General features: G+C 44.1%; 1 protein-coding gene across 7 annotated transcripts in view; it reads right to left on the minus strand.

Annotated features, from left to right (window-relative positions):
* LOC140717308 (solute carrier family 45 member 3) overlaps positions 1 to 15,850 on the minus strand; it is a 154,885-nt gene that overhangs the window by 34,466 nt on the left and 104,569 nt on the right. Inside the window, exon 1 of one of the 7 annotated variants that reach the window (XM_073030765.1) lies at positions 14,545 to 14,684. The exons of the other annotated variants lie outside the window; for them this stretch is intronic. The gene's annotated coding sequence lies outside the window, so the exon portion shown is untranslated. Of the gene's footprint in view, positions 1 to 14,544; positions 14,685 to 15,850 lie in introns of those variants that run through there. 7 annotated transcript variants of the gene reach the window in all.

The following is a 15,850-nucleotide window of genomic DNA, read 5'->3' on the forward strand; positions in this document are numbered from 1 at the left end:
AGTTTCAGATAAATAACGTTTCACATCCATCAGAATTTTCTGCTAACTGACCTCTTTATGCCTTGGTCCTGTGTTTTTCCCAAATGTCCCAAGAACATCTCCAACCCCTGGAAATATCACCAACTTTGGTTACTTAATTTCCCGTCTCCGACCCCATCATTGACTCAAATACGCACTTCAGCTAGGGTTCGCCTCCTTTGACCTCATCCCAGTCTGGAATGGAAAAGTAAGCAATGCAGATACTGTAAATCTGAAACTTCTCGGGCAAGGTTAAACCGATACGGTTTGTAGATCGGACTCTGTGGTTCACGTTCCTGGTCCATCCCTTTTGGGCGACTTTGAGTTGAGGCAGCTTGGAGATAACGCACTGAGCTCAACTGAACATGCCTGAACTCTCCCGTTTTTGTGTTTTTTTGCTCTTTTTTGGTGTTGCTGGTTCCGTGATTTGTTTTTTTTTTGCTTTGAACAGGTTCCATTGTGTTTGTTTCGTGGCTGACTGTGGGAAAACGAGTATCAGGGTATATACTCCATTTTTTTTTGGGTGCCGTACTCTGCCAGAGCCTCGGCAACCACTTACTTTTTCAAAGTGGTTGTCTCGGAGGAAAGATTCTGTGCGTGATCCCCCACGTCCTTCTCACAGCACAGTTGTTTTTTTTTATGAGACCGAGTTGCGAGCTCAACACTCAGGAACCTTCGCTCCGAGTCCAGCGCTGATGTCACTGCCCCACCAGCTGGCGTATACTCCATACATACTTTGATAATAAATATACTTCGAATCTTGAATCCTTGCAAAAAAAAACTCAACATTCAAGCTGTTGCTCTGAAACAAGTGACGATCTTAACCCTGTTACTCCTTCCACAGAGGTTATTAGGGACAACAGGATAGAGTACAGGTTTCCCCCACTATCCAAAGGTGGAGTGTTCTTGTGAAACCGTTTGTAAGCTGAAATGTCATAAAGCAAAGAAGCAATTACCACTAATTTATATGGGAAAAATGTTTGAGCTTTCCCAGACCCAAAAGATAACCTACCAAATAACACCTAAAACCTAAAATAACTCGAACATGTAGTAAAAGCAGGAATGATATGATAAAGACACAGCTAAATAAAGTAGAAATATTGTATGCACGGTGTAGTTTCACTTATCAAAATCGGGAAGACAGCGAGCCGAAATCAATTTGGAGAAGAAAAAAATCGGCACGTACACGCCTATGCACGTACTCGCATACGCACGTACACGCACGCGCACACTGCTGCCCACACAAGGTTTCACGGTCATGGTAGTCTTTCTCGGGGTAAACACACGTATAAAGCCAGCATCTTTTTTTTGTAAAAGCGAAAATCCTCTTTGGTTAGCGAAAGCACTAATGTTGGTCTTTCGTAACAGTGAGCTGTCATAAAGCGAACATTCAGAAAACCAGGGGCCACCTGTCGTGGTTAGCATAATGCTTTACCGCACCAGTGACCCAGGTTCGCTGCCTGACCTGCTAAGTATTTTATATTTCTATTTCGAGGTACAGCACTGGTTCCTCTGGCCCAACGAGCCCGTGCCGCCCAATTACATCCAAGTAACCATCTACCCTGTACGTTTTTGGAATGTGGGAGGAAAATGAAGCAACTGGAGGAAACCCAAGCGGTAACGACTAGAACATACAAACTCCTTACAGACAGCGGCGGGAATTGAGCCCGGGTCACCGGAGCTGTAAAGTATTATGCTAACCACTATTCTATCCTGCTGCCCCCTAATAACCTCTTTACGTGTTGATCTATTGAATAAGGCCTCCACTCAGCATTTTCTGTTTTATTTCTTAATCCTGTTCCTTGAACATACACACCTGTAAGGTGATTATTTCATTGCCATTTGGGTGATTTAAGGGACATTCCTTCAGTGACATTTTTTGACCAACCATGAAGTACTTTGCTCCTACTTGTCCTTTTTAACCTTTGATATAAATCAGATGCTATTCTATGGAAATTCTGAGTGGCTAATCGTCCAATCAACTGACCACAGTAAATGTAGCAGCATAAATTAATTTAGGTTTTGAATACTGGTACAGATGGTTGAGCTGGTTACTAAGTAGAACAATTAAGATCTTCAGCAAGATTTCAGCTTACTTTGACAGTGAGGCAATGATTAACCAGGATTTCAACATTTTCTTTGAGCAAACGTGATCTTAAAACTGTGTGGTGTTGTAAAACTGCAAAAACACACTCACACACAAACACAGACGTCCCAAAGGCAAACAGACAGGACAATTCCCAAAGCAAACACTCTTCCAATGACAATTGTTTCAACTTCAACTTCCCTCAATTTCCATACTTCATCATGAGATAGAGGGCATTCGTCCATCCAGTCTACACTGTCTCACAGAGACAATGCTTTCCTCTCCATTTTTCCTCCATAATCTCTTCTCCCCTTATCCCATTTACTCCCCACTGGACATCCCCTCTACCCAGGACATACCCACTACTCATTGCTACTATCAGGGAGGAGGTACAGGAGCCTGAAAACTCAGTGTTTTCAGAACAGCTTCTTCCCCTCCACCATCAGATTTCCGAATGATCCGTGATCCCAAGGACACTCCTTCAAGTACTCCTCTTTTATACTATTTATTTATTTAGTCAAGTATGTATACACTGTATCTATTTATTTAGTCAGTTTTATCTATCTTCGTTTATTCATCTAACAACCTATCTACCTGCCTATCTTTCGTCCATCTGCCTACCTATTGATCTATCAATCCATCGATTTATCCAGCCATCCATCTATCTACCTATCTCACTGTTGTGTTTTGTAACTTTAGAACATTAATCAAATTCAATGGAAGACAAGTAAGTCCAAAATGTGAGTCTAACTTCGAGTTTACTTTAAGTGAGTCACGCACATATTATGTGGTAATGTGATGATGTATGCAATCCATGTATATTTACATATAACCAAAATGAATTATATAAACATCAAAGAAGACTTAATCAAATTATATATATATATTTATATATAATTATTTTGAATTTTCTTTGACTACTCAAAGATTACTCAAGATAGCATTATAAGATTACTCAAATATTACTGAAATATTAAATACACGACATATATATGTACGTGATTTATAATATTTTTTGTGCCTTGCACTGTACTGATGCCACAAAACAACAAATTTCACGACAAACGTCAGTGATAATAAATCTGATTCTAATTCTGAATTCTGATTGTTATGCTGATGCAAACAACTTGTTTCATTGTACCTGTACCTCTGTAAGTACAGGAAGGGGAGATGCAGGAGCCTGAAGACCTACACTCAACATTTTAGGGACAGCTCCTTCACATCTTCCATCATATTTCTGAATGGTCGATGAATACTCCATTATTCCACTTTTGAACCATTTGTTGATTGTGGTTTATAGTAATATTTTGTGGCCTTGCACTGGACTGCACTTGCAAAACATACTTAAGTGATAATAAACCTGAATTTGATTCTAATTGCACCACTCACTGGCACACTGGGGTAAGTTAAAGTGGACAATTATCCCGCCAACTTGTCCATCTTTGGGATTCGGGATGAAAGCGTAGGATTTGGGTGAAACACACAAGGACCACAGGGAGAATGTGCAAGCTCAACGCCGACAGCACCGGAGATCGGAATTGAACCCGGGTGACTGGAGCCGCGAGCCGCGATTCCCCCAGCCAGGCCTCGCTTTAGACGAAAGGCCATTGGCCTGAAATGAGAATTCTGTTTCTCTCCCCACATCGCCTGCCTAACCCAATGAACATTCCAGAACATACCACGGAATCAGAATTATTATCACAGACTTACTGTATATTACGTGAAATCTGTTTTGTGGCAGAGATACAGTGCACATACATAAAATTATTATAAATTACAAAAATAAATGAAGTGAAAATAAACAATAAGGTAATGACAGACACAAAATGCTGGAGGACCTCTATGAAAATGAATAAACAGTCGACGTTTTGGGCTGAGACCCTTCTTCAGGAGACAGAATTCCTTCAGCATTTTGTGTTTGTTGCTCAAGATTTTCGGCATCTGAACAATCTCCATCATGGAAACTGGCCTCCCCTCCGTCAAAATTTCTTGTTTGTGCATCACAAGTTCTGATTCTGTGACCACAGACGCCAGGCAGACAATCAATCTCTGAAGAGTATTGATAATGGGCGGGGCAAACCACTTCTGTAGAAGAATTTGGATAGATCTTGATTGCCCACATCATGTGACAAGGCACATAATGATGATGTCATATGATAAGGCACATAATGATGATGACTACTGCAAATTTGCTGATCTATCTGAATGACACGTTAGCAAAAATTTTCACTCTATCTCGGCACATATGACAACAATAAACCAATATCAATGAAAGGGAAGAAACAGTGAACAACTGGACAGATGTTGAGAAGTATTTAACAGAGGGAAGCACGATGTATTAGAATGATAAATGGAATGCATTCTTCTCTCAGCTTAGGCACAGCACGTAAGAGCAGGGAGCACATATTTCAACTGCATCCAACACTAGCCCACAGCTTTACCACTGCATCCAGCTGTGGTCATCACATTACAGGAAAACGTAGTTTCATGGTAAAAGGTGTAGAGGAGTTCTATAAGATGTTATCAAGGATGGCACATTTACACCATGAAGATCTAAAGAAAAACTTGAAGTCTTAAGCCTTATTATGTTTTAAAAAAGTACTTGGAATGTATCTAGAAACTATGATCCGTGAAACAATCGACTGAGCTTGACCTATTCGAATGGCACATGAGAGAAGCTTTTCACTGTAATCTCAGTACATATGACAATAATAAGAGTCAAAGTTAAATAAACTTTGACATTTATTATCAAGTCAATGTAAACTTACTATGAAAGTATATGTCACCGTGTATGACTCTGTGATTAACTTTCTCTTCTAGGCATTTACAGGAAAATAAAGAAATATATCAGGTTTTATGAAAACCTGTAAATAAATACTGACAAACAATTGATGTGCAAAGGAAGACAAATTCTGCAAGTATATACAAAGACACACTGTACATGTCTACATAATACTGAAAGCTGGAATTATAGAGTACTTGAAAACAAGTCTTAAGTAAACACACACACCATTACAACAAAGAATGAAAGCCTATGCAAATGAGGGAGAGGGAGAGAGTGAGAGAGATGGAGAGAAAAAGAGAGAAAGAGAGACGGGGAAGGAAGAGGTGAGGGGGGGAAGGAAAGAGGGGGAAAGGGGAAGGGAGGGGAGTGGAGAAGGGGGTAGTGCAGACGGGGAAGCAAGAGGGAGTGCGAAAGGGAGGAGAGAGGGAGAGAGAGGGAGAGGAAGGGGAGAGAGAGAGTGGCAGAGGGAGAAAAGGAGAGAGGGGGAAGGAGAGGGAGAATGAGGAGAGGGAGAGAGAGAAGGAGAGGAGAGAGGGAGCGGGACGGGGAGAGAAGGAAAGATGGAGAGGGGAGAGGGACTGGAAGACAGCAAACACCTCTGAACAGTAGTGACGCAAGTAGCATTCGTACCCAAGTCAGAAGACTGTGGGTTCAAATCCCAGTGTGGACATCCTGAGAACAGAATTTGACATTGAAACCACAGGACATTATGAAAAGTGTGTCTGCAAGTTTGTCAGTGGAAGCAATCGTGCCACTCACCCGGAAGCTGCTGGGGTCTGTTATCACCAAAGGCCAATTTACAGGTACAAAAGAGCAATTAGAATGGCAAATTGTGCATTTTCCTATATTAGAGGATGATTTGAATACAGGAATAAGGAAGTCTTAGTGCAATTATGTACAGCCCTGGTGGCATTGCACCTGCTCTAAGGAAGAGAAGTACATTAAGTCAAGTTTATTGCCATAGGCAAGTATCTGTACATAGCTACAAAGAGAAATGTACTTGCAACAGTATCACAGGCATATAACTTCATTCACAAGAGGTGAATGTTCTCCTGCTTCCTTAGGAGTTTGTGAAGATTCGGCATGACATCTAAAACTTTAACAAACTTCTCGAGATGTGTGGTGGAGAGTATATTGACAGGCTGCATCAAAGCCTGGTAGGGAAACACCAATGCCCTTAAATGGAAAATCCGGCAAAAAGTACTGGCCCAGTCTATCATGAGCAAAGCCCTCCACACCACTGAGCTGTGGCAGGAAAGAAAGCAGCATCCTTCATCAGGGATGCCCCTACTACTTAGGACAAGCTCTCTTCTGATTGCTGCCATCAGGAAGAAGGTACAGGAGCCTCAGATTCTTAACACCAAGTTCAGGAACAGCTGTTACCCCTCAACATCAGGTTCCTAAACCAGAGCGGATAACTTCACTTGCCCCATCATTAAAATGTGCCAACAACCTACAGACTCACTTTCAGGGACTCTTCATCTCACGTTCTCGATATTTATTCCTTATTTATATATTATTATTATTATTATTTATTGCTTTCTTTCTTTTTGTATTTGCACAGCTTGTTGATTTTTGCACAGTGGTTATTGGACTTACAGAGTATGTAAATGAGTCTCTGGGTTGCATATGGCGATATATAGGAACTTCGATAATCAATTTACTTAGAACTTTGAGAAAGTAAATTAAACTTAAATAGTGCCTAAATTCTATATATTGCAGTGTGCGACTATGTGCACGAGTTATGAGCTATTGTGAAGATTCTTGCAAAGGAACAAGCTCCGTTCTCCCTCCATTACGGATGACTCTTTGAATCATGGCAATAAAGTCTGTAAGTGTTTCGATTTAGAACGTAATAAAACATAGAAAACATAAAAGCGTATAGTAGGGTACAGGTCCTGCAGCCTACAGCGTTGTGACAAACATTTCACCTACTCTGAGATCAATCTAACCCTTCACTCCTACGTAACCCTCCACTTTTCTGTCTTCCGTGCGCTTCTCTAAGGTAGAGGAAATAAATGTGCACACCATTTTCTAAATGGGGAGAAAATCCGAAAATCTGAGATGCAAAGGGACTTGGGAGTCCTCTTGCAGAACAACCTAAAGGTTAACTTGCAGGTCAAGTCAGTGGTGAGGAAGGCAAATGCAATGTTAGCATTTATTTCAAGAGGTCTAGAATACAAGAGCAGGGATGTGATGTTGAGGTTTTATAAGGCACTGGTGAGGCCTCACCTTGAGTATTGTGAACAGTCTGGGCTCCTCATCTAATAAAAGATATGCTGGCATTGAAGAGGGTTCAGAGGAAGTTCACAAGGATGATTCTGGGAATGAATGGGTTATCATATGAGGTATGTTTGATAGCTGTGGGTCTGCACATGCTGGAATTTAGAAGGATGAGGGGGGATCTCATTTAAAACTTTCGAATGTTGAAAGGCCTAGACAGAGTAGATGTGGAAAGGACGTGGGGGAGTATAGGACAAGAGGGCACAGCCTCAGGATAAAGCGGTGTCCATTTAAAACAGAGATGCCGAGAAATTTCTTTAGCCAGAGGGTGGTGAATTTGTGGAGGCCAGGTTGTCGGGTGTATTTAAGGCAGAGATTGACAGGTTCTTGATTGGACATGGCATCAAAAGTTATGGGGAGAAGGGCGGGTAGTGGAGCTGAGGAGCATAAAAAAAGATCAGCCACAATTGAATGTTAGAGCAGACTCGATGGGCCAAATGGCCTAATTCTGCTTCTATTTTTATGGTCTTGAATGTCTCTAATGTATCTGCCTCTACGTCCACCCCTTGCAGAGTGTTCCACACACCCACCAGTTTCTGGGTAAAAAAAACTTTATCTGACAGCTCCCCAGTTTCCTTCAATCACTGTAAAATTATGTCCTCTCATATTAGCCTTATCTCCCCTGGGGAGAGACTCTGGCTGTCCATTCAATCTACACCCCTTCTCATCTTGTACACCTTTGTCAAGTCTCTTCTCATCATCCTTCACTCCAAAGAGGAAACGGCAGCTGGAATTTCTGGGACGTGTACAAAGGAAAGAGAAGCTCAAACATATTATACCTTCCCCTCTTTACGCTGAAACCTTCCCATTAACACTTTAGGAAATGCTCCTCGCCCCAGAGAGTGGAACCCGAGAGGTCACATCGATCGGGGCTCGAGACTGGAACGAAGCTTCTGCAGCACAATGCAAATTACGTCGGGTTATGCAGCCCAGATGGATCAAGTGAAACTCCCAGAAGTGTTAAGACTCCGCCGCTGTAAAACCGGCATCCTAAGTGCATTGGTCCACAGCTTGAATTTCAACCTTCTCGAGAAGATGCAGTTAACACTGCCAATATCATGAGCTCTGGGGCCAGCTCAAGTCTCAGAGCCCCGTGTATACAAACGAACAAAGATGGGAAGGAAGATCGACCGGAGAGACATGCATTTCCACGGTGCTACTAGTAATATCCAGAGCACCCCAGAGCAATTCATGGGGATCAGGGCAATGTAACATAACCCGGCGGATATACAGAGAGGTATGCTTCCACATACAGCATGGGCAAATAATCTGCATGACAAAACCTTATTTCAGTACTCTGCAAAAGTCTTAGGCACATATACATATATCGCTAGGGCGCTTAGACTCTTGGCCAGTACTGTACATTGGGTCAAATACAAAGATGGCAGGGAAACTGAAATAAAAGTACTTAACTCTATATTACTTAGCTCAGTAGTATTAAGTGTTATTTGGTAACTGAAAAGACAATGTATTTGTGCCTTAAGAAAGCTATATAGTTGTATATGTGCCTAAGGCTTTTGCAGAGTACTGTGGAACAGTACAGCATAGGTCATTTGGCCCACAATATTGTGCTGATCTTGATGTCATAATATTTTGCTTACTTTCTCCATTACTTACTTAATTTAATTTTTAATATATACTTGTTATTGTAAATTATAGTTTTTTATGCATTGAACTGTACTGCTGCCACAAAACAACAACATTTCATGATATATATCAGTGATATTACTTTCTTCCCATCATGCTGCTGGCATTTAGGGCAACAATGAAGACCCTCCATCTCGGTCTTCATTGCCGTTTCCATAACAATTGTCTCTTTACCCTTTCTTTGCAAGGGTTGTTAGCCCTGAGCTGAATCCCCAGACCTGGAGGATCGGTGGAGCACTCTTAGTCTGACCTTTACCCTTTGACCTGTTTGCCATGGGTGACCCTACCAAGACCCAAAGTATAAACCCCTGACTCCAGCCAACATTGCTCTCCAGCCATTGAGACACGCAAGCCTCTAAGCCCTAGGACAGGTTTGTGGTCCTCTTGGAACAGTGACATCAAAAACCTGATTCTATTTATAATAAATGTTCTCCTCCGTTGTAACATCCATATCCCACCATTCCCTTCATATTCATGGGTCTATCTAAAAGACTCGTAAACCCTACCAAGCTGTCTAATTCCACTTCAACGCCCCAGTCTCCCATTTCGTGTGCGTGTGTGTGTGTGTGTGTGTGTGTGTGTGTGTGTGTGCGTGCGTGCGTGCGTGCGTGCGTGCGTGTGAGAGAAAAAAAACAGTTGCTCCTCACGTCTCCTTTAGACTATACCCCCAACCTTAAAAGCAGCTCTTCTGGGTTTGACATTTCTACCCTAGGGAGAACCTTCTATCTACCCGTCTATTCCTCTCATAATTAAAAAAAAACACCTCTTTCAGGTTTCCTCTTAGCCTCCAGGGCTCAAGGGAGAACAAACCAGGTTTTGTCCAAGCTTTCCTTGCAGCCCAGGCAGCATCATGGTAAACCTTTTCAGCACTTCTCCATATTCTTCTTCTAATGCAGGGGTTCTCGACAATGGAGCCTTCCTATTAACCCAGCTGTCTGTGGACCCCATGTTGGGAACCACTGCTCTGATGGGATGACCAGATCAGCAAACTATAATGCGACACTCTTACTCAAGGTGTGACAACAGGGCTCCGGATCAAACTCTCAGCTGAAGGATATCACCAGCAGTAGCCCATGGGCTTTTAAAGATGCACCTCCGAAGAGCCCACAAACTTGACGATGGACCCTTAACTAGAGCCTTAAATATTCTCTCCCGCTCCCTACAATTCCCATGCTATCTCAATACACACATTCACAGAGGGCCGTCGTTACCTCGAACGCGAAAGAGTAAATGGACAATGTATGCGTCTCCCACAAGCATACAGTTGTAGTGAAGTTGGCAGAGCGCTTTGCAGTGCCAGTGACACGGGTTCAATTCCTGCTAATGCCTGTAAGGAGTTTGTACATTATCCCTGTGACCGCGTGGGTGCCATCCACATGCTCCAGTTTCTTTCAGATCCCAACCAGTACGGGTTAGTAAGGATTTATAAGTTGCGCTCATGATCTACGTTGGTGCTGGAGCATGACAACACCTGTGGGCTGACCTCAGAACACCCTGAGACTGTACTGATTGTTGACAGAAATGTCACATTTCACTGTGTGTTCTAACATACGTGTGACAAATAAAGCTAATCTTTATCTCTGTATATTTGCGAGCACCAGGAGGTAAAGTCACAGAGTAGTATAGAGGTATGGCAGGGAGACTGGGCCTTCAACCCCTACTAAACATCAAGAGTTCAAAGTTCAAAGTACATTTATTATCAAAGTACGTATTCATTTCACAAGAATCGAATCCTTTGAGGCAGCCACAAGGAAGCCCGAAAGAACCCATTAAAATAAGACCGACAAGTACCCAATATGAAGGGAGAGAGAAATAAAAAAAGACAAACCGTGCAAACAATATAATTGAGCAATGGAAGTGAACCACCCATTTCCACTACGCCCACATTAATCCCATTTTGGTTAACTTTCCCCACGTAGCAATGAAAGCTTTACAAGCACTGTCACTCAGCTTGGGGCAACTTACAGCTGTCCTTGGGATGCGGGAGGAAACCGGAGCACCCAACGTACAAACTCCACGCAGACGGAGTCCGAGGTCGAGATTGAACCTGGGACCTCAGGAGATATGCGGCAGTGGTCAACTTCCTGCACCACTGCCATTAGTGGGGGAGATACAAGGAGCTGAGGGGTTCCAGGCGAAGCTCAATGGCTGAAATCCAGAGGACTGACCTGGGGTTGGAGGACTACCTGTGTGTGTGGGTGTGCGGCCGGGAGGGAACGGATTTGCATTGCTGTTGCAGTTCGGTTGCTCGCTGTGTTCCATTCTGTTCTGCTACGCGTCGCTGCATTGGTGTAACACAATGCGTAGTGCCAATTGCAGAAGCCAGAACAAGGGCACGTGGAGAGGGGGAGTAGGACAAGCTGACAAATACGGGTGAGAACAGGTGAGGGGGAAGCTGGGTGGGTGGGGGTGGGCGATGAAGTAAGAAGCTGGGATGGGAGAGTGGTTGCGTTGGTTGTTAAAGCAAACGACACATTTCTCTAGAAGCTTCTATGTACGTGTGATAAATAAATCTAGATCTGAAACCAAACCCCCAAGTGCAAAACTCAACAGGGAGACTTCTGGGTTTCAGGGAGGGTGGGTGGAAATTGCCGAGCAAATGGGCACACGGTGGTGGCCACGAATACAAAATACATTCTGGGAGTTCATTGCGATGGAGCATGCTAAAGGAAGCCCACATTACATCTTGTAGAGGTCTCCCTCAGTCTCTAGAGGGGGAAAAGTCTGAATGAAGCCCGCTCCTCAGCACAGCTGTTGTCAGATACATGACACGACCTCTATGGGGAAATCCAAATTCCCAGTTCCTCCCGAGTTATCTCCAGTTCTGGGCGGCGGTATCAGATTGGAAAGGAAAGGTAACTTTTCTTCAACTTCCTTTCCCCTTCACCTACCCTTGTGGCTGTTTTCTTTTGCTTGATGGAATTTTGCAGTTACTATACTTGAATTCATGAATCTTTCCTTGACATAACATCCCCAGTTGCTTTACCCTGAGTATTACCAGGAAACATTAGGGCAGAATCAAGGCTGGGAGAAAGACTTTGCAGGACAGTCTTCAAGGAGCTGGGGCAGAAGGGCAAACAGAAAATTGTCAGATGCTGGAAATCAAAGCAACACACACACAAAATTGCTGGAGGAACTCAGCAGGCTAGGCAGCATCCGTGGAAAAGTGTACAGTTGACGTCTCGGGCCGAGACCCTACAGCAGGACCTCTCAGCCCAAAATGTCAACTATACTCTCTTCCACAGAACCTGCCGAGTTCCTCCAGCATCTTGTGGGGGTAGAAGGGCAGATAGGTGTCAGACTCTTGTTCTCTGAAGGCGTAGACCAATCGTGGATTAAAAAAATCTCAGTGCAATCAAAGAAACTGGGATTGGAAGAATGTAGAAACCTCAGCAGGTGGTGAGGGATTCAGGAGTCAGGGAGGGGTAGGGCATGAAAAGACTTTCAAATGAGGAATGCAACCGTGATGTAGAAGATCGGGAGATAATATTGACCAGTGAAGGTAGGATCTATTTCAATTAATAAACACATTCTCCAGATGCTAGAAATCTAGAGCAACACAAAGTGCTGGAGGAAATCAGCAGGTCAGGGAGCGTCCAAGGGGAGGACTAAACAGTCAATGCTTTGAGCCACGAACCTTCGTCAAGACTGGAACAGAAGAGGTCAGAGGCCAGAATAAGAACTTGGGGAGAGGGGGAGGAGATCAAGCTGACAGGTTATAGGTGAGACCACGGGAGGGGGAAGGTGATGAAGTGAGAAGCTGGGGAGGGATGGTGGAAGAAAGAAAGGGCTAACAAAGGAGGAAAATGATAGGAGAGGTGGACAATGAAAGAAAGGGAAGGAGGAAGGGCACCTGAGGGAGGTGAGCAAGGAGTCAAGAAGGGGTGACCAGAATGAGGAATGGAAAAGAGAGAAGGGAGAGGAGGAAGGAATTACCCAAAGTTTATTTTTTGTCAGATTAAACACAGTACGCAGTTTCACATCAAGTACATTTTTAATGCAAATCTTTGGTTGGGAAAGAGCTTGACTCAGTTAAGGAAGTATGGGACAGTGTGGGTGGTGTCAAGGAAAGAACAAAGGAATAAGTATGATTCAGATCTGATTTAAAATCGGGTTTTTTCAGCTTTCTTTTGAATTTGAGGTTTGAAGCTGTAAATCCTATGGGAATCATACGGCATATTCAAATACTATTATAAAGTCGGGGATGTTGCAACATTGTCACATGCTGATAAACAGGACAGAGACAGAAGAAAACAGCTACTTCATCAAAGTCTGGCACACAGAGGGAGAGAGGCATACATACACTTAATGTAAGAATGTTTCTATCTCACTCACATGCATACAGAGTCTGACAGCGCCTCTGTCACAGGGAGAGGGAGAGAGATACACAATGTAGGAACATCTCCTGTCTTGTTTCTCTTTCTCCCTCCTCCATCCTTCTCTCTTTCTCTCTACCTGTTGTGCATTTAATATTTCAGTATCAATACTTGAGTATGTATGATAATGGCATTCTTGTTCCTTTAAATAATTCATTGCAGGTTATAGGTATAAATACGTGAATTGCTTACATCATCACGCTACCATGCGATACATCCGCGCCTTATGTAAAGTAAACTTGAAGTTAGAGCCACATTTCCGACTCCTGTTTTCCCTTGAATTAGTTTAATGTTCTGAAGTTACAAAGCAGAACGCTATCATTCCCACTCTCTCTCCCGCACTGGCCTCACCAACCTTCCACTGACAGCCCTGCTTACAGGAGGAACCAAATTTAAAGCGCAGCACTAACAAACATCTCAAAATAGTTGAAGATTTCTTGAGGCATTTTGGTTCTTCCGTTAAGGCAAGTTCCATGCCAGGCACTGACTGTTCTGGCAGGTGAAGAATTTGCCTTTCTCCAGTTTGAACCTGTGCACACGACAGCGATCTGACAGTTTTCCTTTCCTTTTATCCAGAAGGGAGAGAGCAGCGGAAGGCCAAATGGACCCTACCCCACCTTACAATCTTTTCTGTACAGTTACACATGCGCACACACACACACACTCACACACACAAATACATTCTCTCGCACACCCATGAGAACGAGACACTCCTGGAGATATACACAGACCTGCACGCATCGAGCAGCAGGGAGAGTTTAAGGAGGGTACTCCAGAGAAGCTCTTGCTCTCTCTGAAGATGTGCCCTGTCCCTCAATCTCCAATGGTCACCTGCTACTGTGAAAGAACCTTAAAACGGACCCACACTCTGCACGCTGATGCTACAAAGCTTTACCCTTGCAAAGAAAGGATACTCTGCCCCAAACTTCAGATTTTAGATTTGTTTATCACACGTACATCAAAACGTACAGTGAAATGTGTCATTTGCGTTAACAACCAACACACCCAAGGATGTGCTGGGGGCAGCCCGCAAGTGTCACCACGCATTCTGGCGCCAACCTACCAGCCCCACAAGGCTCGGCTGAGGATCACAGAACACAACAAAATAGGACGTAGCAAGCAACAAAGAAACAACAGTGAAGCAAGCCCAGTTTGTGCCTCCCTCTCACCCACATGCACAGTCCCTAAACCCCACGATAGGCTGTCTTCAGCCCCCGGCTTCCAGCCGACTCGTGGATTCGCAGGCCCTGGGCCCCGACTTCCCCAGCGGACTCACAAGGATGAGACAGCCTTAAAAAGCCCACGTTCCCCTCTCAACAAAAAATGTGCCATCGAACCACAACACTCACAGTTGGAGACAGACACTCGGTAGTCAGCGAGTGTTCAAAGATCTGATTCCCAACAACTCCACTCCATCCGCCAATACCCTCAAATCACGTCTGTAGTGACAAGCACAGAACCTAACTTCCTCTCAGCCGATTTGGTGCTAGCTCAGTGCCGGTGTGGGAGGAGAATTAACCACCCTCCCTCTGCTCCGTCACCTCTCAACAAAGAGTTGGATTTCACAACAGAATCCTGAGTGACAGCAGGAACAGGTTACACCAATTCCACCGTGGAGGAGGACTGTCTCACTGGAATTGCCGCAATCTGCTCTGCTGCAAACAGAATTCGTGGTATTCCAAAATTTCACACAGATGATGTCAGCTCGGCACGGGAACGAAAGGAAGACATTGAGGGTAGGTGTGCGGGTAATTAACACAACTTTAATGTTGGTAATAAGCAGAAGGCAGAGGTCGATATTTGGTCGCAGTGTTGACGGCGAAAACAACATCTGTGCTGCAAGGTGCGAGAGGTGGCAGGGGCCCAGAGGCTGAGGTGTTGTCCCCTGAGTCAGCCGTCAGCCTCGCTGTTCCAGCAAACCCTCACTGCAGAGCGGAGCACTCTGGGTAGAAACCTAGCCACTTCGCCAGAGGACTAGACGAGAAAGCAAGGACGTACACCCGATAAGGCAGGGGTCAAACCGCATTTCTCTTCTCCTTTTTAAGCCCGTCGCGCCTACCGGGGTGTAGGCCGACGAGAGGAGCTCGCCAGAGTCCTCTGTCCTGGGCTGAAAGAACTTTGATCAGCCCTGTAACCGTCCCTTTCACCACACAACTTCATATATCTTCTAGGTGAAGATCCTTCCTCTCCCAGGGGTAAGGGCTTTCGAGCTCCTGTTGCCATTTCTGTAGCTTGGGTTTTAACAGGATGGGGTTGCTAGACCCACGCTGAGCCCTCCACCTATTGCTGCCGGGCTTGGGAGCGTCCATGGCAGAGTCCAGACTGCACTGGTATTGGTTTGTAACTGTCACATGTACCACAATACAGTAACAAGCTTGCCTTGCATACGGTTCATACGGATCAAATCACTTCACAGTTCATTGAGCTAGAAGAAGATAAAACAGTAACAATGCGGAATAAAGTGTAAATACCGTCAAGAGAGTGCAGAGCAGGTAAACAGTAAAATGGAAGATTGCAACAAGATAGATTGCAAGGCCACAAGAGTTCATCCTATCGTACAAGAGGAACGTTCATGAGTTTGACAACAGTAGGATAGAAGCTCTCCTTGAGTCTTTGGAATTTTGAGAGCAATTTTGGACCCCGTATCTAAGGAAG

This window comes from Hemitrygon akajei, chromosome 27 (assembly GCF_048418815.1).
Source record: "Hemitrygon akajei chromosome 27, sHemAka1.3, whole genome shotgun sequence".
Taxonomy (NCBI): Eukaryota; Metazoa; Chordata; class Chondrichthyes; order Myliobatiformes; family Dasyatidae; genus Hemitrygon; species Hemitrygon akajei.